Consider the following 26,487-nt stretch of genomic DNA (forward strand, 5'->3'; position numbering starts at 1 on the left):
GGCTAGCTCTGATTGAACTGATGAGGTCTACACAGCAACTAGACACAGGCCAGCTGACTCCCGGGGTAGGGAGCTGTTCCATTGCTGTGTAGATGTCTGGCCTTGGGTAGGAGCCCAGGGCTCAAGGACCTTGTGGGTTGGAGGATCCCTGAACCTGAGTGTACATAGCAATGAAACAGCCTCATAAGCCCCAGTCAGCTAGAGTGGGCTAATTGTGGGTTTTTCTTTACTGTGTAGACATACCCGTAGCTGTGGCCATGCACGTGGTGGGATAGGTTGGCCCCTGGAGTAAGATCCCATCTGCTCATACTTAAGCAGCCAGCTCCTGCCACTGCGGGGTGCCCATCCTGACTACACTTATGTTTTTAGTGCCCAAGTTCAGTCAGAGCTAGTGTGCGTCTGGCTCCCCGAAATGGAAGTGACACCACCACCTCAAAGAGTAGCCAATGACTGTAGTGGGGCCAGGATTTCATCCTTAGTGCATTTTGAGCTGGAGGAGGGTGTCCCCACCCCCCCACCCCCATGCTGTGTTGAGAACTGGGTTAGATTTTAATTAAGATAAGTGGGCCAGGGTTATGAAGTTACTCTCCATTCACACTGGACTTCACTCCCCACTGACTTTGGGACTGTCACACACCTAATTGCACACACTCCAATGAGGCCGGACCATATGGCTTTACAATTTCACTGTTAAGCTTCAGAGTTAGTGCACTGTTGAGATTAATAGGGACAGTTACTCTTCCTACAATGCTGTTGTTTCAGGCCAGGAGCAATATTTCTGTCCATCCTTGCAAGGTTATTTTTGCAACAGAGTTGTAAACTTTTTTTTTATAAAGTGAAAGCTCATTCTGCAACTTTATATTGGTCAGAAGAATGCAGCAGTTGGGTTAGGGATGTAACATCCCTAGACTACAAGCAAAGGAGTTGGGATGCAGGAAGACATTATAGTGTACCCTCCCCAAATCTAACGGGAGCAGATCTAGTTAGAGCTCTGTTCCCCAGGGCTTTAGCAACCCTAGTCCTAAACTGTTCCAAGAATTGGTACTTTCACTCCTTCCTCTTGAGACTTTCTCTTGATGGATTTGTGATTGGACCACATCTGATGATAAAGGCACACCGTCAACTGAGAGATCCCAGTCGAAGCAAACTAATACTCTCCTTACTTCTGGTAAAAGTAGCATCTTATTATAAAGCTTTTTCAGTTTTAACTTAACTTATCCCAATTTTCTTGTTTTTCATTTGTCTTGGATAGTGAAAACTAGTAAGTAATTGGCACTTCATGGTTCTTTGGAATTAGAAAGCATTGTACATTGAAGGGAGGATATCAACCCTAATTTATCCTTACATCTACATCTTGTAAAAGCAGGCTCTTATTAAAAACCTAAAGCTAAACAATGTTTCTAGAATTTTTAAAAGTTCACATGGGAACAATTATTAAACATCCCAGATGGTATGAAACTGAAGTATACAAAAATGTAACTCCTCTGATTCTTTTCATTGCTTAAATTAAGAGAAATGCAAAGAATAAATATACAGCCCAAACAAGTCATATCTTCATTTTTTTAATCCTAATTTTAATATAAGGTGTTAATGTTTCTTTTATCATATGATTCCTTAAGACTACAAATGTTAAGTAGAATTTAAACTATTTTCATAAGAACACACAACAGGTTAAGCCTTTAATTTATATTCTATATTAAGTTTTATAAAGCCCAACAGACCTTTTAACTGCTTGGGGTGCAAGTTTATAATGGAGAAAAGTGTCTTCACCTGAGAAGGGCTTTGCTTCCATTCACACTCACCCAATAACCTAGTGACTGGGCTGGGGATAATCTTTCTCTATATGGATTATAGTACAGCACTGCTAATACTGTATGTGGGAGATGCATGAAGTCAAGGGAAGGAGAGCTATTTCCACTTCCTTGTATTTGTCTCTAGTACTGTAGATGGTGATCACAGGAGTGGAGTAAGCACTTGGCTATAGCAAGGGGTTTGAAGATGTTTGTTTAATCGGAACTCTTAAATTCTCTTTACAAAATTTCTAATGTAGGAATGTTTTAAAATTGGTTTGTCATATCTAGTGTGACTCTCACATTCTTCTGGCTATCTTGTAAAAACTTCTGAGAATGAAAAGTGGATACTTGATATTTCAACTTTGGTTCTCTGCATTAATTGAAATAACATTTTACTTTCCTAACTTCCTGCCTGACACAGGGTGCAGCAGTGCACAGGATTCTGTCCCTCACATCCTATCCCAACAATAACATCCTCTCAGCTGGTAAATTTGCACCCAAACAATTTACAAATATTTCCTAACACGGTTAAGACAAACCAATCTTGGCAAGTTCTACCTACCCTGAAGTTTGTTTAACATTTTTAGGATTCAGTTTGAGTTTAAAGATACTGGTTTCAGCTGAACTTTCTGGAACTTGCATACTAGGGTATATTTTCATTTGGGAGAAGGGGAGGGAAGTTGTATTTCAGAGAAGTTGATCCTTAAATTGTTAGACTCTTCCTTTTTTTAATCTGATGGCATTTAGACAAAGCTTCAAGGGCATTCAAGGTTATACTCACATTTATATGTAACCCTCAGATACAAAATAAGACCGTGAACTTCAAATCAGGGATAATCCTGGATCAAGAATAAAACTATACATGTAAAGTGATGAAAATAAAGGCAGTTCAAAAGAAATCTTTTACAGTTACTGTTACTGAAAGAGCATTTGAATTAATTACATTGTAGACCGTTTTCGTGACTGGTATGTTGCACTGGAAAGAATTACTTAATACACTTTTGCAGGGGAAGATCTAACCTTAACACTAGTATTATTGGCAGAAGCATGCTTCTAAGGGAGAATATATCCCTAAAAATGTTCTTGAGAAATTATTTAATTTCACTCTGTCGAGCATGTTTTGAGTTTCCTTTTTACTGTTTTTGTACTGAAATGACCTATTTTATAGCCTGAGGGCCATTTCTGTGTACTCGTGCAGCCTTATTGCAGTCAGGTTGCTTAGAGTGTGCAAACAGAAATTGGTTCTTAAGTAATATTTTACCTTTTATTAGAGGAACAGTACCCATATTAGGTCACCTCACTCTAAAACTTGTCCATGTATATACCCTACCTAACTTGTACTGATGTGCTTGAGCAGAAACTGGTAAGACTTTATTGCATACTGAAAGATCAAAAAGGATTTCTGTCTTTCCATCAAAAACCTCAGCAATTTTGGGCTGAGTCACTTGTAACAAATTCAACCAGGGATCTTCACCTTGCAGTATCAGAATACTCAGTTCTCCTGGGGCAATTGACTGTGCTCAGCACCTTGCAGGATCAGGATCAGGATCAGTGAGCAGAGTGCTATGCTACTGTTGTGAATGAAAACATAAAATTTCACATTCTCTAAAGTCACTCTGACTAAAACTGAAGCATAATCTGCCTAGTGATCCAGCTTAACCTGTTGCATCCAATAGAAAAATAGATATCTTTCAGAAACTGTTTAATTTTCACTCAAATATCTATTGAGTTTGGCAAAGATAAATTTGTCAAGTGTCTGACTTGTCCTCAATATTGAAATCCTTTCTACATCCTCAGCTGAATTTGTTCATTAACACCACTGCTCCTTATTTTATTAGTGATCAGTTTAAATGTATTTTCCTGTCCTTACACTTTATCTGAGTATTTATGTATTCTTTTTGTAGTTTTTTTTCCCCTCAACTGTGAAAGTCTGTCCTGCAAGATTTCTGCAGTATAACTACATGAGCTATTAACATTCCACATCTAGAGTAATTGACATTAAAAACAGAAATGTCCTGAACCCAACTAGGCAATATACATAACTGAAAGAAAGTCTGTAGAGTCAAAATCTTAAGAGTGGGATTTTCAAAAGCATCTACGTCTTAAGAGTACAAGTCACATTCAAAGACAGTAAGACTTGTGTACTAGATTTTAAAGGTATTTGGGCATTGCTCCACTCAGTGTTGCAATGCCTAACTGAGTTAGGATCTGAACTCTCATTTTCAAAAACGACATAGGCATTTAGGACCCTTAGTATCATTGACTTCCAATGAGACATAGACTCATAAGTTAGGCATTGCAATGCTCAGTGAAGCAATCCCTAAATACTTCTAAAAATCTGGGCCCTAAATCACTTAAAGTGCTTTTGAAAACTTCATCATCGATGCATTTAAGGCTGACAGCAAATTAATGTGAATTTTTCCCTTGAAGATGTATTGTGTCTTTCAACCTGTTTGCAACATACCCTGCTCAGTCTGAAAACTTACCTATTGAGTGTGGAGCACAAAAATATAGGTTTCAGCTAACAAAGAATATTGATATTTATCTACTCTGATTTAGGGGATTAAGAACAAAGCTTAAATCAGGACTAGCGCTGTAGAGTTTTAGTATTTGAGAACTTTTGAATTAAGTAGAAATGGATCTTGCTGAAAGTGAGATGGTGGGAAGCTATAGATAATTGCATTCTGAGAACAGCTGAGAATTACTGCTGAGACACTTTGTTTTGCACCATTTTAGCTCTTCATAGGAGAGATTTTACTTTCATTTTTTAAAAAAAAGCAAAATCCCAATTCTAGTGAATGGTATGGTTTAACAAAAAGTATAATTGATCACTAAGATGGAGGGGTGCCACCATAAACACTTTTCATAGCTGATCTAAACTCCACAGGCTTAGAAGGGAGAGATCAGTGCCAAATTCATGAGATTTTAGCAGTTTAGGCTGAGATTTGGAACAACATACTTGCATTACATCATATGTAATGAGTTAACAGCTTATATATACAATTTCATGGGAAAACAGGAACAAAACTGATAAATGTTCAAAGGATAATTTGTATCATCTGCTTTAATGATTAGCTGTCATGCAGTTGTCTTCAGATATGTAGGAACTCAAGCAGTATAACTGTTGGTAAAATATTACCTTATACTTATTTACTCCAAATCTGAGACTTCAGATCTAGACTCTGATTCATATGCATTGACACAATCAATATACAGTAACTCCTCGCTTAATGTTGTAGTTATGTTCCTGAAAAATGTGACTTTAAGTGAAACGATGTTAAGCAAATCCAATTTCCCCATAAGAATTAATGTAAATGGGGGAGTTAGGTTCCAGGGAAATTTTTTTTTTTTTTTTTGCCAAAGGATTCTGCGCGCCTCCGCCTCCTGCCCATGGCAATCATCTGGCTTGCGGTGTTTTGGAGGGAGGAGGGAGGCGGGAGGACTTGGCCCGCAGGCTCCCCCTCCTTCCCCTCCCTTCTAAATGCTGCAAGCCAGCTGATTGCCGTGAGCAGGAGGCGGGGAGGTGCGCTGAGTCCTCGCTCCTCCCTCCTGCCTGGGGCAATCAGCTGGCTTGCCGCATTCGGGAGGCAGGGGGAGCTTGTGCACCAAGTCCTCGCTCCTCCCTCCTGCCTCCAAAACCCTGCAAGCCAGCTGATTGCTGCGTTCGGGAGGCAGGGGGAGCCTGCCCGCCAAGTCCTCGCTCTCCCCCCCCCCCGCCCCCGCAGCAATCAGCTGGCTTGTGGCGTTTTGGAGGGAGGAGCGAGGACTTGGTGTGCAGGCTCCCCCTCACTCCCCTCCTTTCTAAACGCTGCAAGTCAGCTGATTGCTGGGGGCGGGAGGAGGGGGACGGCACTGATCTGTGGGGTCTGCTGGCGGGCGGGAGGCGCTGGGGTGTAGGGGTGGGCGTAGGGAGACTGCCAGCTGTGGAGAAAGCAGGCAGCTAAACAACGTAAGAGTGGAGCATTGCACAACTTTAAAGGAGCATGTTCCCTAATTGATCAGCAACATAACAACGTTAACCTGGACGACTTTAAGTGAGGAGTTACTGTATCTGCACATTTAAACTGACAATCTAGGGTACTGTATGATTTGCTGTACTGATACACGTTTGTGTAAATGATGAAAGTCCAATGACAGCAATATTTACCCCTCGTTTTACTTTGTTTTAGTTTGGCACTTCATAGATCAATATTCAGGTGGTAGTTGTAGAAATTCATGCAATATGCTGGTGTATTTCAAGTACAGAGGAAACTCTTAATAGTGCAGGAGTATTTTTATATTTTTCCTGATAAATGCAAAGATGGACAAATTTATGATACTGATTTCCTCTGAGAAGGGTTAAATGACAGTGGACTTTCTCATTTCTTAATGGTTTTCATATTGCATGTGTTCACTGAACAGTTAAAGATTATTTTTCCCCCTGTCAACCCTGCAAGTTCAAAGAAAGGCCCAGAATCAAACTAAGTTCTTTCCTTTTCTCAGATATCAACACTAAAAGTTTCAGCAGGCCAAATCTGTGCCCTCAGACACTTATGCAAACTTGATGCAATGGAACTATATTTCAGAAGGGGGAAAAATTATGCTAAAAATAAACAGAATATTTTCTGAGATGCATTGGTTTTGTAAGCCTAACAAGAATATAAAGAATTAAAAACTTGTCACTAAAGCTGGCTGTTAGGGACAGTAAGTATAGTAGGTGCTATTTTGAAATAGGTTGTGTCCTAAAAAAACCCATGGCTGGTCTGGATCAGCTGACTTGGGCTTCTGGGGTTACGGCTCAAGGTTGAAAAATTGCTGTGTAGATGTTCTAGCTGGAGCCCAATCTCTGGGACCTGAGAGGGTGGAGGGTCCCAGAGCTCAAACTCGAAGGTGACCATCTACATGGTTTTTAGCCCTGCAAACCCAAGTCAGCTGACCGCCATGGCTGTGCTGCGGGTCTTTTATCCCTGTGTAGACGTACCCATAATCATTTTTCAGAATAGAGCCACATGCTGTATTAAATGTTGGTTTGCCACTTGCATTAAACTTGAAAGAGAGCTGCCATTTTAGAGAAGGAGATGGGAAGAACAATACCGTCAGTGACAGGTTTGATTTGACAGAGGAAATTTTCAAGATCCTACTTGTGTTAATCCTGGCTCTTGAGATTTGAGATTCCCTTGACCTGGATCATTTAATGTTCAGTTTAAATTGATAGCCCTTTTTAATCAATCAAAAGCCTCCTAATGTAATGCACTTTATGAGCGGGAGATCCATCACTACTTCTGTTTTAGAGGGATACATCTGGCAGCCTTGGCTGCAGCAAAAGGCCAAAGACAGAATAACTTCTCAGTACTGACAGCGTGTTTATCTTTGTATTTAGTGCCAAGAAACTCTAGCTGTCAGTACTGGTGTGTTAAGCTGTGACAGTGACCTACATTACCATCTTACTGGGTGCTGACCCTTCACAGCCAGGTTTATCTTGCATTGCTTGACTGAAATGAAGATGATTTTATTCTAGATGGCGTTAACAGCACATGTTATTAAGGTTGCCAGACATTTCCCCTTATAAGAAATACCCTGTTTTCAGCTACTTATAGCGTTGTCAAACTTCAACCACTTGGGCTGAAATGTTCCAGTCTAGGAGTGTGGGGGGAGCTGAGATTGGCTGGGTGAAGAAATTGGGACAGGGAGCCAGGCATGGTGTCGGAGACACTGAGATTAGACAAGGAGCCTGGGGAGCAGGGAACTCAGACTGGAAGGGCAAGAGATTTGAAACAAGTAGTTGGGGCAGAGGTGAGTGAGAGACTGGGATGCAGACTGTAAGCCTGGAGCCAGAGACTAGGACTGGCTGGGCAAGTAGACTGGGACAAGATCGAAGCCTGAGAAGTGGAGACTGTGATTGGGTAGATAAGGAAAATGGTATGGAGTCGGGTGCGGAAGAGACAGGACTGGGACAGGGATAGGTTGGAGGTGGTGGGGCACAAGGGGTTAGTCTTGAGGGAAACGAGCAGATTTTTCTGCCCACTAGAACATAGGCCCCTTCAGAGCCTAGAATGGAACCTGAGTCCTGAATCTCCTACTTTCTCTGCTGTCGGCAAATATCTATGAAACCCACTGGCAAACTTCTGTCCTCCCCCTTCTAGTTCTAGTCCACACATGATAACCTACCACTGCTATCAGTTACTCTGTTAGCTCAAGTGGCAGGGGTCTCTGTGGTGGAGATAAAAGTTCCAGTCCTCTTGATGAACCACCTGCGTGTCAATATGATGCCACATGATGGAATTTCTCTTTTTTTTCAGTTTGCTTTTTTTAAAACCTAGGTTAATATGCCTAGTGACACTGTGTACAGCTTTTACTGTTTACAATGCTATTGGTTACAAGCCTGAAGAGGCTCCAGTCTATTTCTTTTTTTGAGGGGGGTGGTATGTGTAAATTGATAAGAAGATATCAATTATTTTTCAAAATGTGCATATATAGTATAATAGTAGACACAAATTATGTTAAAAGAACATTATGCAAAGTCAAGCACTCAAAAGTTAGAAAAAGCCAGAATTAAGATTGTGCAATCTTAACTCAGCCCCTTTCCGTGATGCTAGTTGTTGTTTTTTTTCCCCACGGGACCCCTGTGTCATTCAGTACACAGATTGGACCTGCTCTGGAGATGAATCAGGGTTGTGTGGTGAAGGAGATTGTTGTCTGTAGTACCCCTGCTTCATTTTTTGCAGAAGTCGAAAGATGTGTAGTAAATGAGGTAGGGGATTGCAGAAAGGGAAGGATGGGCTCATGGTTGAGGCAGTTGAATGCTGTCCTGGAGAACTGAATTCTATTCCTGCCTCTGCCACAGAGTTACTGTGTGATACTTGGCAAATCACTTGAACTAAACTTTTCACAGGTGGTCACTGATGAACTGGTACTCCTTTTCTGGGTGCCCAACTTGACACTGTGGTCTGATTAGCAGACATGCAGAGCACTCAGCAGTGCAGCTGAAATCAATGGGAGCTGTGCTTGAGTATATAAAGCACTGTATCATGGTAAGTACTTTGGAAAATCTGCACTTTGTCATCTCAAATTGGGCACCCAAAAGGAATAGATACTTTTTGATAATGTTTTGGTGCATCTGCTCCCAATCTATAAAATGGGAATGATTACCAGCCCCTCGTCTCACAGGGGTTTGTGAAGACAGATTGATAAAGCGGGTGATTCATTTGGATATTATAATGCTGAGTGTCATAGAAAAGCACACAAGAAAATTAATAATTCTGTGTTCAGAGCAGGGTGTGAGTAGTGTGTAGTAAATAAGGCCGATAGCCACACATTCAACGATAAGGAGAAAATAAAATATTGAACTACTACCCACTCACTAACAGTGCACTATCCATCCTGTGTACTGACAGAGGCAGGTGTCCTATGGGAGAAAAATGGTATGTGATCATGTAATTAAAGAGAGGTTTCAGAGTAGCAGCAGTATTAGTCTGTATTCGCAAAAAGAAAAGGAGGACTTGTGGCACCTTAGAGACTAACCAATTTATTTGAGCATAAGCTTTCGTGAGCTACATCCAATGAAGTAAGCTGTAGCTCACGAAAGCTGATGCTCAAATAAATTGGTTAGTCTCTAAGGTGCCACAAGTCCTCCTTTCCTTTTTAATTAAAGAGAGATGCACAAGGGGGAGCACATTAATGTTACAAGAGGCAACCTCACTTCTGGCATTTCCTAACTTTGGAGTGCTTAATTTTGAAACCTTAAATGTTCTTTTAATGCATTGTATGTATATTTCTGAAAAATAAATAAGATGCCTAAATTATGTTGGCAGAAGAGTTGGGATTCTTCCTTCACTCTCCCCAATTGATGCAGCTGCTGCTTTGAGGGGGATGACCTGAGTGAATGCTCCTTTTCAGAAGCTGATTCTGAACTAGTTACAGTATATAACTACATTTGATGTGAAATATATGATCAGGAGTAACTAACTGTAAGGTGTGTCCTTCTGGGGGGAAATATTGTATTATGATTTAACTGGAAAATAATCTATTAGCATCTCCTCTGATTAAAGGCCTTAATTTTAGCAACGTCTCGTTAAATATTTCATTTCTTGTTTTGACAAAGTTTTAAATTCTATTTCGTTCATTCACTTACTATGACAGTATAGTATTTCATGAAACGTAAGCCTGGGAGAGCTATTGAGTTAAAATAAGAACTGTCAGTTTCTCAGATAACTAGATAAGTATGTTAAGGGTTTGTATGAGCCAATTTCGTCTCTGAAAAGAGGTGTTTGCTTAAAGTTGGTTTTCACTGTTTCACAAAGAGAGAGGCAGTACTAGCCCATTGGGGGCTCTAAGCAGGAATATTTTGGGGGCCTTCCCCTCATAACACAATAAAAAGTGAATAGGGGGCTTGTTGAGCTGCTCGGGGCTCTAAGCAATTGCTTAGTCTGTTTATGCCTAGCACTGGCTCTACACAAAGGTTTCTGTGTCTTTAATGAAGATGAAGACTTATACGAAATGGACACAAGTGACTTAGGACTACTTTCAGGTCAAATACAATTGCAAAATGCTTATTGTATTTCACAATAAGCAGGGAATCTTCAGTCATAGGTTACATTTTGGATCATAAACTTGTTAATTTGAAGTTAAGCCTTCCAATAAACCTCTTGATTAAAATATAAGTAATACTTGCATTAGTCAAAATTCTCCTCTAAGAGCTTAAAATTTAAGCTCTAATTATTGTCAGTCTAACGATGATGCCATTCACAGTCTGTATTAGTGGCACCGTAGATTGAATCTTTTGCTTGTGGTCTAGATCTACTTCAGTAGCTGTAAAGCCACAAAGCCTCTGTTACTTTTGTACTGTAACACCCTGGGCTGCTTTTTATTTTCCATAATATATAGCGCTCTTGACTGGGGGCTAAACAAAGTATGTAATTACCAATAAGCCATTTTAAGACTGTCAACAGGCTGGGCTTACTTTTGAAACTGAAATTGAGTTTGCCTGGAGTTATTCCAACATGTTCCCTCATGCCTGTATCTAACTCTTAAAAAATTCTACCATGAGTTCTGGTTTTAGAAGTCAGATGCCCTGGAGGCTGTTGTGGGAACATTCTTGAATGAGTAAGGATTTGGAGACAGAATGTTGTTGGAAACATAGCCCAGCCCACTTACTGGGCCAGGAATGGCTTTGTGGATGTCATAATGGTATGGGCAAATAGCCCATGGTTCTGAATAGCTGGGCTGAACTTGCAATAAAAGAAAACATATTTTGTAATCTCTTCTGTTGGAAACAATGACCCAAGCACGCAGAGTACAGGCTGCCTTTGTTGGGAGTAAAGAATCCTTATTTAGTATTTTATTATGAAGCAGCTAGAATCATTTTCAGTTAAGGGGTATGGTTAACGGATGCAAATGTTTGATCTTGTACTGCCACTTGGAACTCTGGACATTGGCAAAAGCAGCAATCCTGCCCTAAAACAGCTTTTCAACGAGCATATGCATGGGTTCTTAATGGCTCTTCCGTGGAAGATACTATTTTAATTTCCAGGTAAGCTGGAGTTGACTGCAGTTAAGGTTGAGTACATAACAGTTTAAATATAAAAACATTACAGAGATATTGTAATTATTCCAAAAACAAGCATTATAACACCCTAGAACTTTTTGGTTTAGGTTACACTTAAAAAGAAATCTAAACATGCTAAGATGCCATCACCTCTGCCTGTAGTGACACTATGCAATAACCATACTTTAGTATATAATAGTTTAATCTGGGATGACAAATCAACATAAGGACATTCATTCCATCTCCTCCTCCCCCCTTCCCCCATGGTGTCACAGTGTGAGTTAAGGTTGTTCGGGTACCTTCAGGTATGAAAATGCATAGTTAACACATTTGGATTTCATCCGATGAAGTGAGCTGTAGCTCACGAAAGCTTATGCTCAAATAAATTGGTTAGTCTCTAAGGTGCCACACGTACTCCTTTTCTTTTTAAGTTTAACCTTAACTCTGAATTTCCTCAAGCAAAATTCCCAATGTATATCTCAGGGAGTTTTACTTGTGTAAGGACTGGACTTGGGTCTGATGTGCATTCCACTTACAATAACTCTTAGTGTTTTACCACCTATTTACTTTGAATAGAATCTTTACACCAGTTTGGCTGAATCATGAGGCAGGTTAATAGTTCTGAGTATCTGAACATTGCCCAAGAGAAGCTTTAATGTAGGCTTTGTCTACAGTAGAATGTGTTTGCTGGTACAGCTGTAATTCTCATAGGGGAGAGACGGCGTATACTGGCAAAAGAATTCTTGCCAATATGTCCTATGCTTGCACCCCAGACTGAATAAGCTGTACCAGCTAAGTGACTTTTTTGCTGGTGTAACTGCTACACTAGGGCTTTTGCTGGCATAGTTATGTCAATTACATTTGCGGGGGGGAAATCACACCTCCTCCGTAGCTATACTGGTAAAAGTTTTCAGTATAGACTGTAGGGTACAGACAGCCTGTACCTTTCCTTGTATGGTAGCTGCATTATAGATGGAGTGCTACCATGAATAGCTGAAGTTGCTTAGGCATGTGCATAATAACCCCCCTTCTCAGTTGTTTAAAGCTTCCTGAAACGTTCACCTTTCATGTTTGTGCAGAGCGCAAGCATGATTTTATTTGTTTTTAAAGCTGGAGCAAAAAATGGTTCAGCTGTAGTGTCGCTCTGCCCATGAAAAAACTTGTAATTTTATTCTAAAAGAAGCCTAGTTCTGAGCAGGGTGTGGTATAAAGTAGAAATTTGGCAGAAAAGGTGGCATTGAGGGAAGAGAGGTGCCTTTTGTCTATGCTTCAAGCTAGGGGTATAATTCCAAGCTTGAGGAGATGTACAAACGCTAGCTCTGATCATCCTAGCATGCTAAAAATAGCAGTGTAGCCACGGCAGAGTGAGCGGTGGGACTAGCCTCCCTGAGTTATGTGCTGAATATAGTGGGGGAGGGGGTACGTAATTGGGGTGGCTAGCCCTTCCTGCCACTCACTCACTCTGAGACTATGCTTTATTTTTAGCACACTAGCTCAGTCAGAGCTAGTGTGTGTGTATCTTTCCCAAGATGGGACTCTCTCCCCCAGCTCGAAGTGTAGGTGTACCATGAGTATTAGGGTAAAAAAAAAAAAAAGATTTAGCTGAATCAGGGGTTGGCATATGTGTTGTCTTTAACTACCTCCCAGTATTCTGAGTGACATGGGCTGCACTGCATGTGTGTGTGGAGCTAAATACAGGAGTACGGAAAATATAGTGAATTTGTGTATTTTCTGTGCAAATAACTTCACTGCAGCAAGTAACCTCATTTTCTGCACCCATTGCAGCACTATGAAATTAGTGTGCAACAAATGTTGGACAACTGCTTATTGGTTATTTCTTACTGATGATGGTGCATTGAAATATGTAAGGGCTGGTTACTGCCTGCCCCAGAGTTTCTGCACATCCTTTGTAGGAGCACTTGCTTCCACCACTGACTTCTCTGCATGAAGCTGTGGGAGCATAGAACCACTGACCGTTCATTCATAGAGCACAACAGTGTCAAGAAAATGGCATTGACTTTCTTATGGTGTGTAGGCAAATAGCAGTGAAAGTATTCCTTAAACCCTATGGAAAGATAATGTTAGTTTTGCAAAGTAAAGCACTTGAAAGCCAGGAAATAGAAAAGCTGATGTTACATGCACTACTTCAGCTGTTCTCCCTTGTATGTGTTACAGTGTGGACTTGAATTACATGATCCTAGATTACTGTTGTAATGCAGCACACCTGCCTCATTCCTTGTGAAAGTTGGACAGGATCCCTGCCTCATGCTTGGTCCAATTCTGTTTGTAATTCCAAATATAAACCCAGAACAACTACTAAAAGCAGTGGAGTTACCACTGTAACTCAGCAAATCCTTATGCACTGTGGATGGTGCATAGTGAACGAGAACATAACGAAGGCCACACTGGGTCAGACCAACGGTCCATCTAACCCAGTATCCTGTCTTCGGACAGTGGCTAGTGCCAGATGCTTCAGAGGGAATGAACAGAACAAGGTAATTATAAAATGATCAGTCCGAGCTTCTAGAAGTCAGTTTTAGGGACACCCAGAGCATGGGGTTGAATCCCTGACTATCTTGGCTAAGAGCCAGTGTAGTAACTACAAGGCCTCCTCCCTCATTCTTAAGGCCCTTCGTTTTCAGTTTTTATTTTATTTAATTTTTCCTGGGAATTTATTACTACAACAACAAAACAGGTGAAAATTGGTGGAAAAATCTATTAATTTTTCTGGGTAAATATCAGGGTTTATTTTGGTGGACGGAAGGACGGGGGAAAGTATTCAGTAGATTAATACTTTGATGAATGGAATTCAGTGTGATTTACTGCAGAACTAAAACAGAATTCAAAACACAATGCCACCTCTAAATTTAAGAAAACAATATATCCCTAATCCCCAAATAAAACTTTTCATTTGAATAAACAGTTTACTGTTGTAGACTTTGAATGACTAGCCTATAAATACTTACATTTAATAATTGGGCCATACCATTTGCAGGGCATACACTCAACTTCATCCTTTTCTCCTGTTTTTATTTTTTAAAAGGTTTGAATACTTCTTTATGTCCTGAAACACATTCTGATACAGACTTTAGTTTTCTTACCATTATAGTGTCAGATATTTAAACTTATACTGCTAACAGCTTGAAATGTTTATGTGGTGGGCGTGAGATTCATCAGTACATTCAGATGTGCACACACTTCAGAGCTTGCGTGCATGTCTGTTTATTGTGTGTATCTTCTAGATTAATACATAGCCTTACTTCTGTAAGCAGCTTTACATATACACACAGATGATTGTATTATCATAATACATATCTTATTGCAATGTACTGCATTTCCCTAATAAGTTATTTTTTATATATTTGATATAAAAGTAGGGTGAAAATCAGGGGAAAATGAATAATACTTTTGTAAAACCTGGGCTTTTTTTTCAGTAAAGTCAGTTTAAACTGAAAATGAAGGGGCTTACTCATTCAGTATGAAGTTAGGACAGGTCTTGCAATATAGCTGATAAAGTTGTGAGAGGAGGGGTCCTATGACTTGGGCAGAGCTTATTTAAATTTGCAGTGGGTTCTGCTTAGTGCTTTACAAGTCCTCCTTTTCTTTTTAAAAAATTCTGTACTTAAACAAGACCTCTAAAGTATTCAGTTGACAGAATAGCAAGCTCTCTCTCTTTGTGTATAGCCAAGAACAGTAACCTTTTTTCCAACTTTGTGCCCTTGTTTAGCATATCTACTCATTGAATTCAGAGCATACATTCCCCTTCAATTCTTACCTACTATAGTATGAAATTTCTGTGAAACAAAGCAATTTTAAATTTCTCATTCCACAGCAGACTGTCTTGTTTCAATATTAAAATGAAAACAGTAGAATCAATGTCTGTATTCAGTTTTATTTAAATCTTCAAGTTAATAGCGAACTAGAACACAAACCTTATATTTAAAAAAAAAATTCACATTTTCAAATGATCACACTACACAGAAATCATAATGAGATCTAAAGTTTTATAATAAAGACTTTGTTGTGTGGAAAATCTCTCTTCAAGCCTGACTCTGAACACACCTTGGTTATTTTGTTACTTCAAGCACCTTTTTCTCTTAGAAAAGACCATCTAATTCAGCAAGGGGTAAAATAGTAGTTATCCAGAATGTTCTAGACACTTAGTGGAAAAGGTTACGGAACTCGATTAACAAATACTTCATTGAGACTACTGTATTCTCAATCCAAAACAAATGCTGCCCTCTCTGGCAGCAAGAACTAGTCTATTTGATAAGCAGTCTTCAGGGGAACCCATAAGTTTTTAAAAAGGATATTGGGACTTTATTGCTAAAATATTTTTTTCTATTTTGGAGGCAGGGAGAAAGACTGACTATGGAATTTCTACAGCTAGGTTCCACTAAAGCTATTCTGTGCACTTGGGTTCTTTGTCACTGTCCACAGGATGACTTGCATTCATCTCCAATTGGAATTAGTTAAATAGAGGATATTGGTGTACTGAAAATGTAATGTCTGAAGAGGGGAAGAGAGCCCTCTGAAACTGGTCTTCAGTCTCCCACAGAGAACTTGTGAGAAGAAAGTTTTTATGCCTCTGTCGTAAAAGGCATACCGTGTTCCTTTATTATTTATTATCCTTTGTTCTCAAATGCCTTTAATAATAAGTGAAGCACAGAGTCAATTTACTGGCTTATATATAGCTTCTGACAGTGGCCATGTTAAGTGATGTGGTCAATTTTTGCATCTCCTAAGCATAGATTCTCTCTTTCTCTCTAGACCTAGATGGAAGGTACTTGTATAAGTAACAGAAGGTGACAATTTTCCAACAGGCTGGATTCAATTATACATTGCAATGTTATTGGAGTGGAACACCTTCTGCAAGTTCTAATGATCTTCATTAAGCTACAGATTTGGACTAAGTAAAATTAAGTATTGCCAGCTGAATAAGAACTTGCAAGACCTTTTACTTCTATGCCCTCTCCGCCTGACCCCCCACCCCCAAAAAAATAAAAAAGGAGAAAAAAAGCTAAAACCTGCTAGCACAAGAATTATCTAAACCCTTGCTCTGTCATGGTAGGCTCTCATCTCGAGAGTGGTGATTTTAGATAGCGGGATCTCATTTTCAGACTCCTCCTGTCCTTCCTCTCTGTCTGCAAGCCTGACGTCAATGAAAAGGATGGATAGCTCAGTGGGAGAGCTACACTAGCTGCTGTTACTGTCCAAAGGGGTACATGCGTTACTGCTTGTGGCTAAAAACTGACATTTCTTTGAACCAGTTTAAGATTAAAATAGCAAATGTTTAAGTGAACAACTTCAAGCACACAGATGCTACTTCCTTTGGACATCTTTACAGTTATGAAGATTCTAAGGCCATTCCTTTCAGAATGCAGCAGTTAAAACCCCACACACAAAAACTTCATCCATAGGCCAGGGCAGACCTAGTACAGTCTATGGCTTGATTACAGTATGACCCAGAGCTACCCTCCTCTTTAGGGGCAGCGCTGAGACTACAAATCACAGGAAGAAGTATTTTTACTTTGAAGCTGCAGCATGGCATGCTCAGACTTGTAGTCTCAATGGATCACACCTCTGTTTAAACAATTAGGGTGACTGCAGTCTTGCTTCATTTTATAGAAAGCCATTGGGACCTGTCAGCTCTTTCCAAGTTGTCAGTATGGCCCTCATTTGGGCAAAATTTGGAGGCATCTTACAGAAGGGGGAAGACACTGAGTGATGAGGCCCTGATCCTACACCACTGAAGTCAGTAGCAGCATTATTGCCATTTACTTCATGTAGCATAAAGATCGCAAGCCCTCAGTGAAAAACTAAACCATTTATTCCTGAGCCACGCTGTCCAGAACCCCATCCCTTATGCATTCTGATAGCGTAAAAGTGGATGAGATGTATGACCAAATAAAAGTAAGTTTTGATTTGAAAAGACCAATTTGCATTGTAAGTTTCAAACTGTTTCTGGAGCAGCTCCTAGAAGTACTTTAGTCAATCCTGTAAATGGTGCTTGTGAGCTTGTCTGACACTAACTGTGCAAGCTTACTAAAAAGAACTGCAAAAGGTAGGATATAATAAAGTGTGACAGGTTTCTACTTACTATAATATTGTCTGTCACAAACCACAAGGCTCGTTGAGTATCTTCATATGCACTGGACTAAAATGACACTTATTACAAAGGAGTATTCATAGCAATTTAGTATTTAGCTTTCCTGAGGGCTGCTGCTGCAGCAGCTTTTGTGTCTGACTCTAGTTTTTCCACAGTGCTCATTAACAGAAAGAGTAGAAAAGGCAAATCAGCCTCCAGAGTATAGCTACTTTATTACAGAGCTTTACATCAGAGACTAGCCAAGTGATGTATGACAGTAGTGGCTCTGCAATGCAACATGGATGGCCTGGAATAGTAAATCCTGTTTGATGGCAGAAAAAGGGGATGGTGTGTACAATAGCTCTGCTGCCTAGTTTTGAAAATGATGTTCCACTGGAAGTAAAGTGTCCCCTTAAGAGAACATCTATAACAAAAGCCCAGCTGAAGGGTTAATATCCATATGTAGTGAGAATCAGAACAAACTGTTTGATAAAACTTAGTGAATAATAGGAGTACAAAAATAAGAGTTCATGGTGCCAAAGACCCACTGCATTATATGTGGGGTAATGTTAGTACACGATGCATTCCTCCAGTGACCTAAGGGTTCCTGCTGTCATATACTTTATTCAAGCTAAGTTTTAAAGTACTCTTCTTCTTTGGTAAATAAGTGAGTTTTTGGAAGAGTGGGGAAGGGACTAGGAAGCTCTAACTTTAAGTATGCAGTCATTTGAATTTTAGTTGTGTAATGATTATGCTAGTCGGACTTAATATGTGTTTGACTGTGCCTTTAAGATACTTCAATTGATAGTCCATGAAAAGGTATGTCTGTCTGCCATTTGCAGTGTAAATTCTGTTAAACAATACTAAGTACGCAGAGAAGTATACTATATCCCTGCTAAAGTAGTGATGCTAATTTGACATATTTATGGTTTGATAATGTGTTGGTAAAGTTCTCATGGAATGCAAAAACTCAGTGGGTTGGGAATATGCAAATTGAATTAAATTAGTGCAGGATGTATTATTATTTTCAGTGGAGCTGAATGACTTGAGAGAGGCCTGATTTACTATGTCCAGGAAATATTACTAAAAAGGAATCACATTTACAAGATAGACATATCATGCTGGATTATGTTCAAAATTGAGAAGGGTATTTACTGAACAGACTGCTTTGTCATTGACTGGAGGAACAAGTTTTGTGATCAAATTAGGGTTATAATGTTTACACGTATAGAATGTTTACATGCCATTGTTTTTCCCCTCACTGCTGCATAACACTGTCAGGTAATAGTTTCTGTATCACAGGACAAAATTCAGTTCTCTGTATATTCAATCTATAAAGTACTTGTCATTTGACAATGAGTGCAAGGCCTGTTTCCAAATTAATAAATGTAAATGATTAAAGTACGAGTAAATTCATAAGTGTATTTTGTCCATTTATGATAGGCATACTTGTTCATACTCCTCCTGGTCTGTATTTTGTTATAATATCTTACCGATCCACTGAGGGTCTTGTATTGTTAGATCTTTGAACAGGGATGAGTGGCTGCAGTCTTGCATGTATGAATAAGCTAATTTGAGCACCTGGGTTATTATTGAAACTAATTATATCGCTAAATCCATCTGTTAAAAAAAAGTTTGACAGTACATAAGTATACACACAGCAACAATAATTTTTTTACTTTTGTTCAGAGCATACTATTAGCTTTCACATTATTTTATTGTAACTTGATTTCTTCTCTTCAGCCATCCCCATTTAAAATTTTATAGTTTGCTACTTAGTGTAATTACAATACTGAGCTTATGAGCTACAAGCTTAAAATTCCTAGCTTAAAAAAAGATCACACTGTTCTCTTAACATGCCTTCTATTTTGAGAATACTGAAAGCTGATAATAGCAAAAACAATGTTCTAATGCAGTATTACTTTTTCCCCCCTCCCATAGCTTGAATTGCAGACATTGGAAGGATGCGTTACTGTACAGCCAAGGACTGTGAAGAAAAATTCATCCCTGAAGAGATTACATTCCACATCCTTTCAGAACTTCAGTTAATGCTAACAACTGTACAGTTTTGCATAGCAGAACAAATTTTAATCATCTAAAACAGGTGGAAACAATGACTTCATTTCCAGTAAGGATATGACAGTGCAATATGGACAACTATGAACCTCCAATATGGAGTGGTTTATTTTACAGTTTGAAGCTGCCAGTCTGTGGTCAGTTGTAGGTGCTTTTTCTGGCAACAAGGAGACTTACATTTTTAAAGTTACTGACAGTACTTGGACAAATCATCTACCATTGCAAAAACTCAGTATTTGTAAGCGTAGTATTGTACACTCCAGATTCGTAGCACAACTTTCACAGATCTAAATGGTGAAGTTTTTTTTAAGTGCTCTGCTTCCCCACCCTGTAACGGGGAATTTTATCTTAATACCAGGACTGTGTTTTTAGAGTTCTGAATACAGTAAATTATATAGTAAGTTGTGAATTTGATTATACAAACTCTCCCTTGGGGGGGGGAAAAACAGTTGAAGTGCTGCTTCCATTTCTACTGCATTGTGACCGAATCCACAGAAAGCACAGTCACATCGCACCATACTCTTACAAGAAAATGCACAAACCTCTGTTTGTTTAGGAGGGAAAAAAGTTCAGGGCTGATAACTGGTGTCAGTTGGCATAGCTGAGGTTCTGACCCTTGTGTTAAGCTCTTACTGAAATGCCAAGCTAAAATCCACTTCAAGTTTGCCTATAACTCATACCTTAAATAACACTTTGGTGCTGAGAGCTGGGATTTCACAGTGCTCATTGTTAGTGTACTGTATAAACCTTTTAAAAGAATGTTAAGGCTATGGGGCATTTATTCAGTGCGATCTGAGGTTTAATTTGGCTCCAGATTTGTCTTACAAAGAGCTTGTCTTACAAAAAAGCTAGGACTAATAGACTAGAATTCCCACGGAAAGCTGCTGAATTAGCCCTTCCCTGTGCTGCTGGAAATCCTTTCATTGCAGCTTTGTTATGGAATGCAAATCTGAAATGGACATTTGTATTTCTCTCAGTTTGGACAAGCAGGCCAGGTCTATATTACAAATGTTTACCCTCATAGCAGTGCCTGTTAAGGCTGTGGACTTTTTGTGACATTTCCATGCCTGCAAATGCCTTAGTATAGACAGTTGTATTGGCATAAGTGCTTTTGCTGTTATAGCTTATTTCAGTCACTGACCCTGTACAGCTATATCAGCAAAGTGCAGACTAGGCTTCAGTCACTCTAGCTGAGCTTCTAACAGAGAACAGTAACTTACCAGTAGCCTTTTAAAATCTTAAATGGTGGTTAATAGACAAGAAATTTTAAAAAGGATTACCCTGACAGCACACCATGGACCCATCCTTTTGTGCCTAGATGCTTGTGGACAGGAGCCACACTCAATCATGATTTTGGTTGTAACAAATGTCAGTGCCCAGTGACATCAGTATAGATTACTTAGTAGATCAAATAGAGTAACTTGCAGAGGAAACAGCATGGTGGCATGCATTAAAATGTGGCCATCCTTGGGGGGGTGCCACAGTGTTTTGAAAGATTCTGTAAATTGATGCACACTCACCAGACTAAGATTAGCAATTCAGAAGTCATTCCATAGTAAATACTGATTTCTTTAAGAGTTCGGTTTGTGTAGCTTTGGGCAGCTGTTCTTTGAACTCTTCAGAAACAATCTGCAGTGTAATTAAAGCCACTGTCCTAACCCTGACATGTACATGGGAGCCATTGCTGAAGTTTGAATTTTTTCTGTTTTATTTCTTACATCAAGTGGCGGAAGGAGAAGAGTGGTTACTGCAAGTAAATTCCTCATGTTGTACCCTTACTGTGTATTGAAGCCTGCAGTCCTTCCTCTGGCAAAAAAATGCACTAAAGTTCAATGGGAATTCTGCTGAATTTAGGACCTCAGTTTTAAGCTCAGCATGACTTTTTCCAGCAGTATTTCTATATTAAAACTGCATCTCTAAGCCATTTCTCTGGCTTTGTAATTTACCAGTTCCTTCAAATTTTCCGTCTTTTGGTATGTAAGCTTATTTTTTCTAATCTTATTTTACAAAATGGCATAAAAAACCCACTTTAGAGGCATTTGGATTTGTATCAGATGGAATCTTAAACTTTCTTCCACAAGCTTAAAACTTACAATACAGTGGAAGGATATTAAGCTACATTATACTGCAAACCTGTCTTACTAAAACAGTATTTTCAAATAGAAGAACAAATCCTCTTTCTAATGTCCTCTGGCCCTACAATGCACACTGGATATATGAGAATCGTGCTCTTGTTACTGAGCTGTTCTGGTCTGCTTCACTCCCTGAAGTTTGAACTGGATCTTTCTAAGATGTGATATTGGCTTCCTTGGATTCCCCTTCCCACCCTCTTCTCTCTGTTCTCTGGGACTTTAGGCTATATACATGAAGGGTATTACTCCCACTACTCACATCCCACTGAGCCTCTCTGGCCTGTAAACTGAATATTTTGAGAAAGTAAATGGCTACTAGATGACTCATTGAATACAGATTTCACTCTGACAGGCCTTTTTCTTATCTTACAAGCTTAACTTCTTGTGCTTTTTTTTTATTTAAGCACTTAAATTCCATTCTCACTCATGTGCAGAAGCAGGGACTCTGCCAAAATGGAGTTGGAGCAAGTTATTAGTGGTGAGTTATAACTTCAAAACACAAGTTCCAAAAGGCAACACTGAACCTTTCTCTGAAGGCAAAGATAATGAATTTAAGTGAATAACCACTTCTCTGATCATTAGTGTGTGAAGAAAGATTGTAGGTTTTGTTAAACTGAAATTATGTAGAAGAATCATAGAATGTCAGGGTTGGATAGTCCAGCCCCCTGCTCAAAGCAGGACCAATCCCCAATTTTTGCCCCAATCCCTAAATAGCCCCCTCAAGGATTGAACTCACAACCCTGGGTTGAGCAGGCCAATGCTTAAACCACTGAGGTATCCCTCCCCCAAGTCCTTCAAACCCTCACTTACAAAGAGCCCCACTCATTTCAATGGGGCTATGTGCATGTGTAAGCTTACAGAACTGGGCCCTGTGGTTATTATAGGTAGAGCTGGTAACAGCACCTGTTAAGGTTACCCAGCACTTCCCATTATAAGACTGTTTTCAATTGCGATCCTTTGCCAAACAGTAAGCATGTAGGCTAAAATGTTTCATGCTGGATATCTACCTCAGCTTGAAATCTTTTTGGAACATTTCACCAAGATGGTTCAGCTGTTTTAGAGAATGAAGTTAGGGGGAAAAATACATTTTTCACTGTTCAAAATTCCAGTGACCTCTTTGAAAAAGTTAGAGCTCCCATCCAGTGGAGCAAGGACTTTAAATTGGGCAGAGGCTGGGCCTTTTGCCATCCTTATGAAAGTTTGTCCAAAGGTGGCCAAGTTATATATACACCTTTCAAAAATGGCAGTTAGCACATGCTCATACTTACATTTTAGCTGCTAAAAAAATCTAAAGATTCTCTCCTTGCTTAGCATGTTTGAGCCTCTCTCAGCCCCTAGTGTTGATGACCAGGCTCTGCCTGGGCCATCCTCCCAAAGCATGCTCCCTCACACTACATGGCAAAGGCAGATATTTCCTTGCAACGGATGCTCCTGCCTGTTCTAGGTTAGGCGCTGGAACTGGGGGAATGTGTCTTTCCTGTATTTTGTGACCCCCTCTGCTGGTACCCAGGCAACATGCAGGAGGAAGCACTCAGCTGCATTTGAAGTCAATCAATGAGAGCTGTGCTTTGAACAACTAAAGTGCTAATATAATACAAAGTACTCTGACAGGTTATAGGTGTCAAGTTAGGCCCCCACAATTGGAACTGAGCAAAGATTGAGATTAAGTATCCACTATCTGTGAAACTGGGTTAATATCTATTGTGCTCAGAGTTTTTGTGACTCACTTGTATTCTAGCAATAGGTGCCATAGAAAAGCCCATGAGGAAATAATTTTTTTTGTCCTCAGAGCCAGGTTTGATAGTGTGCACTAAATCAGACATAGGGCCACACACTGTACAAGGGAGATAAAATACAATATTGAGTGCACTGAATGAGGCAGAGGTCCTGTAGGGAAAAAAAAGTGATAATTAAACTAGCCATGCATACACACAAGAGGGTCAAATTAAGGTCACAGGAACCTTAATTGTAGTATTTCTTATCACAAGAGCTTGTCCTTGCAACTTTAGTAATCTTAACAGATTTTGTTTGCATGTAATCCACATGTATAAATTCCACTGGTAAGTGACGTAGATAAGCCTAAGAGGTAGTTGTGCAAGAGAGGTAGTAAAGTTGTTGGTTTTTTTGTACAGGACTGTCACAACAAATTAGTTTCACATCTACTAGCATAAGGGCAAAGAAACAAGCATAGTCATATTAAAAGCAGAAGTTTGAGATTTATTTTTTTTACATCCTTCCACATGACCCCACTGAAAGCACTACCATAATTTTTCAGCGGACACATGAGCACACCAAGCAAGGTTTAGCTAGGGTCGTAGACTGTTCAGGTACTAGGACTGGGTAATTTACTACAATGGCTTTTCCACATTTGAGTGAATGTTAAAGATTTTTATATGGGACGTTAAGTAGCTGCAAAACAGTTTTCCCAACACAATTGGTATGTTAGCTTCTGTGGAGTGTTAGAGACGATTATAGTCTTAACTTTGTCTATCTCATTTGGGACAAAGCTCATGCTGACTCAAAGTACTAAAAATAATTGTGTTTTAATGGCTAGAGAGGTGAAGCACTTTTAGTCAGTAAACTCAGTTTTTAAGCAAATTCCATAGCCTATTCCCTGAACCACAGGTACATGGACTTTGGGTAAGCCATAGTTCAAATATTGAATTGACACTAATATCTTAACATTATGCTACTGCTATGAAGGCATGATGCACAGGCAGCTGTCAGGCACATCCTTGATACAGGTATCAGACAATGAAGTGATCTTACAGTCTGTAGGCTGTCTAACTCAGCAACTACACCTGTTAGCAGGAAGACCCTCTCTTAAATTTCACTCTGATCTAACTAAGATACTAACGTATGGGGTTGCCTTATTGCTCATCAGTCTTAAACTATGATTTCCATTCAGAGACTCAGAGCAAGTTTGAGAGGAAAAAAAAAAAAGGAATTTCAGTAACTTTCCATAGTTTTGTTACTACATCTGTTTGTATGTCTAAGTCCAGCTCTAGCCTAACAACCCAGCTTCAGTACTGGTATGAAGTTAAAATTCATCACACTGTTCCATGAAAAGGATTTTCACATTTAGAGCAAAATTTCAGTACAAGGTAAATTGAAAGAGCACATGAACTACAAATGAGAAGAATCTGAGCACCAGCTGAAAATGTAAAACATGTCATGCTAAAGATTAAAGGTTTCTTGTGAGTTTTTAAGTAAAGAAATCCTATTAAAGGGTAATTTTCTGTAATGGTTAATGAGTTCCATAGTAATAAGTGGTTGGTGCTGTTAGTTTATTTAGCTTTGATTCATTCTGAAGTCCAAATTGGGAAGAAAGGTTGAAGTCAAAACTGGAAGTGAAAGAACCATGTTCATTTCATTGCTTTAAAGCAGTGGCTCTCAACCCTTTCAGACTACTGTACCCCTTTCAGGAAGTTGATTTGTGTTGCATCCCCTGAAGTTTCACCTCACTTAAACTACTTGCTTACAAAATCAAACATAAAAATACAAGTGTCTCAGCACACTTAATTGCTTACTTTCTCATTTTTACCATATTTAAATCAATTGGAATATAAATATTGCACTTACATTTTAGTGTATATTATATAGAGAAGTCATTTTCTGTATGAAATTTTAGTTTGTACTGATTTCGCTAGTGCTTTTTATGTAGCCTGTTCTAAACTAGGCAAATATCTAGAAGAGTTGATGTATCCCTGGAAGATCTCTGCATACCCCCTGGGGTAAATGTACCCCCGATTGAGAACCACTATTTTAAAGTATAACTTTTAATTAAAGACCCTTTCCTTTTAAGGGTGCATAATTAAGTTATCCCTCAGTCTGACATTCAGACAACTGTCTGTACTAGGTTTCAGAGTAGCAGCCGTGTTAGTCTGTATTCGCAAAAAGAAAAGGAGTACTTGTGGCACCGTAGAGACTAACAAATTTATTTGAGCATAAGCTCACAAAAGCTTATGCTCAAATAAATTTGTTAGTCTCTAAGGTGCCACAAGTACTCCTTTTCTTTTTGTCTGTACTAGACAACTTTGCTGCAAGATGACTTTTTACATTAGTTTTTAAAGTTAAGGGCTAAGGAATGAAACACTAAGAGGAAAGGTACTAGGCCCCTCTTTTAGGTTTAGCATTTCAGATTTAACTCCATTTTAAGTATGCTCAGTCTTAACTCTGCTATTGGAAGCATTCTGGTACAGGATGGTGCTAAAACTTGGAGCAAGTCTTGCAGTAGAAAATAGTAATTTTGAAAAAGTCTCGGTCTCTGGCACTTCATTATAGTATTTTTGAAATGCTTTGAGCCACTATAGTTTTTTCTTGTATGCCGTGTTGTTGTAGCCTTGTAGGTTCCTGGATATTAGAGACAAGGTGGGTGAGGTAATATCCTTTATTGGACCAACTTTTCTGTTGGTGAGAGAGGCAAGTTTGTTGAGGTTGGTTCAACAAAAGATATTACTGCACCCACCCTGTCTGTAATAGTCTGACAGCTTTTAGCCTGTCTTGAATTGCATATAAAGGTTTGCCTGACTCCAGAGATGGGCAAGTCCATTTGATTTGGACAGGTTCTGCTCTCTAAAATCTGAAAAGCGGTTCGCATCATTCTGAGGTTGGCTAATGATTTAAGTTTTTACAAATGGAAATGTCTGACATTATTAGGATTTATCACTCCAGAAGAATAATGCAGCAGGCTCTAAAGAGTTAAAGTTATCAAGCGTAAACTTCATCATTTTCATCACTCCAGAACAAGCAGTTTCCCCCACGGTAGTATTTAAGAAGCAAGTCCTGGAATAGCAAAGATAGTGAGTGCTCACACACAATGCTATCCATTCTAATCATGGGAGCAGAGTGCCAGACTGTTTACGTGGTCTGTTG

The 26,487-nt window shown here is 39.4% G+C and overlaps 1 protein-coding gene across 1 annotated transcript in view; it reads left to right on the plus strand.

Moving 5' to 3' along the window:
- CHST7 (carbohydrate sulfotransferase 7) overlaps positions 1–24,602 on the plus strand; it is a 37,520-nt gene extending 12,918 nt beyond the window's left edge. Inside the window, exon 3 of the mRNA XM_037898955.2 lies at positions 19,346–24,602. The gene's annotated coding sequence lies outside the window, so the exon portion shown is untranslated. The remainder of the gene's footprint in view (positions 1–19,345) is intronic.
- The last annotated feature ends 1,885 nt before the right edge of the window (positions 24,603–26,487 follow it).

This window comes from Chelonia mydas, chromosome 1 (genome assembly GCF_015237465.2).
Source record: "Chelonia mydas isolate rCheMyd1 chromosome 1, rCheMyd1.pri.v2, whole genome shotgun sequence".
NCBI classification, from domain to species: Eukaryota; Metazoa; Chordata; order Testudines; family Cheloniidae; genus Chelonia; species Chelonia mydas.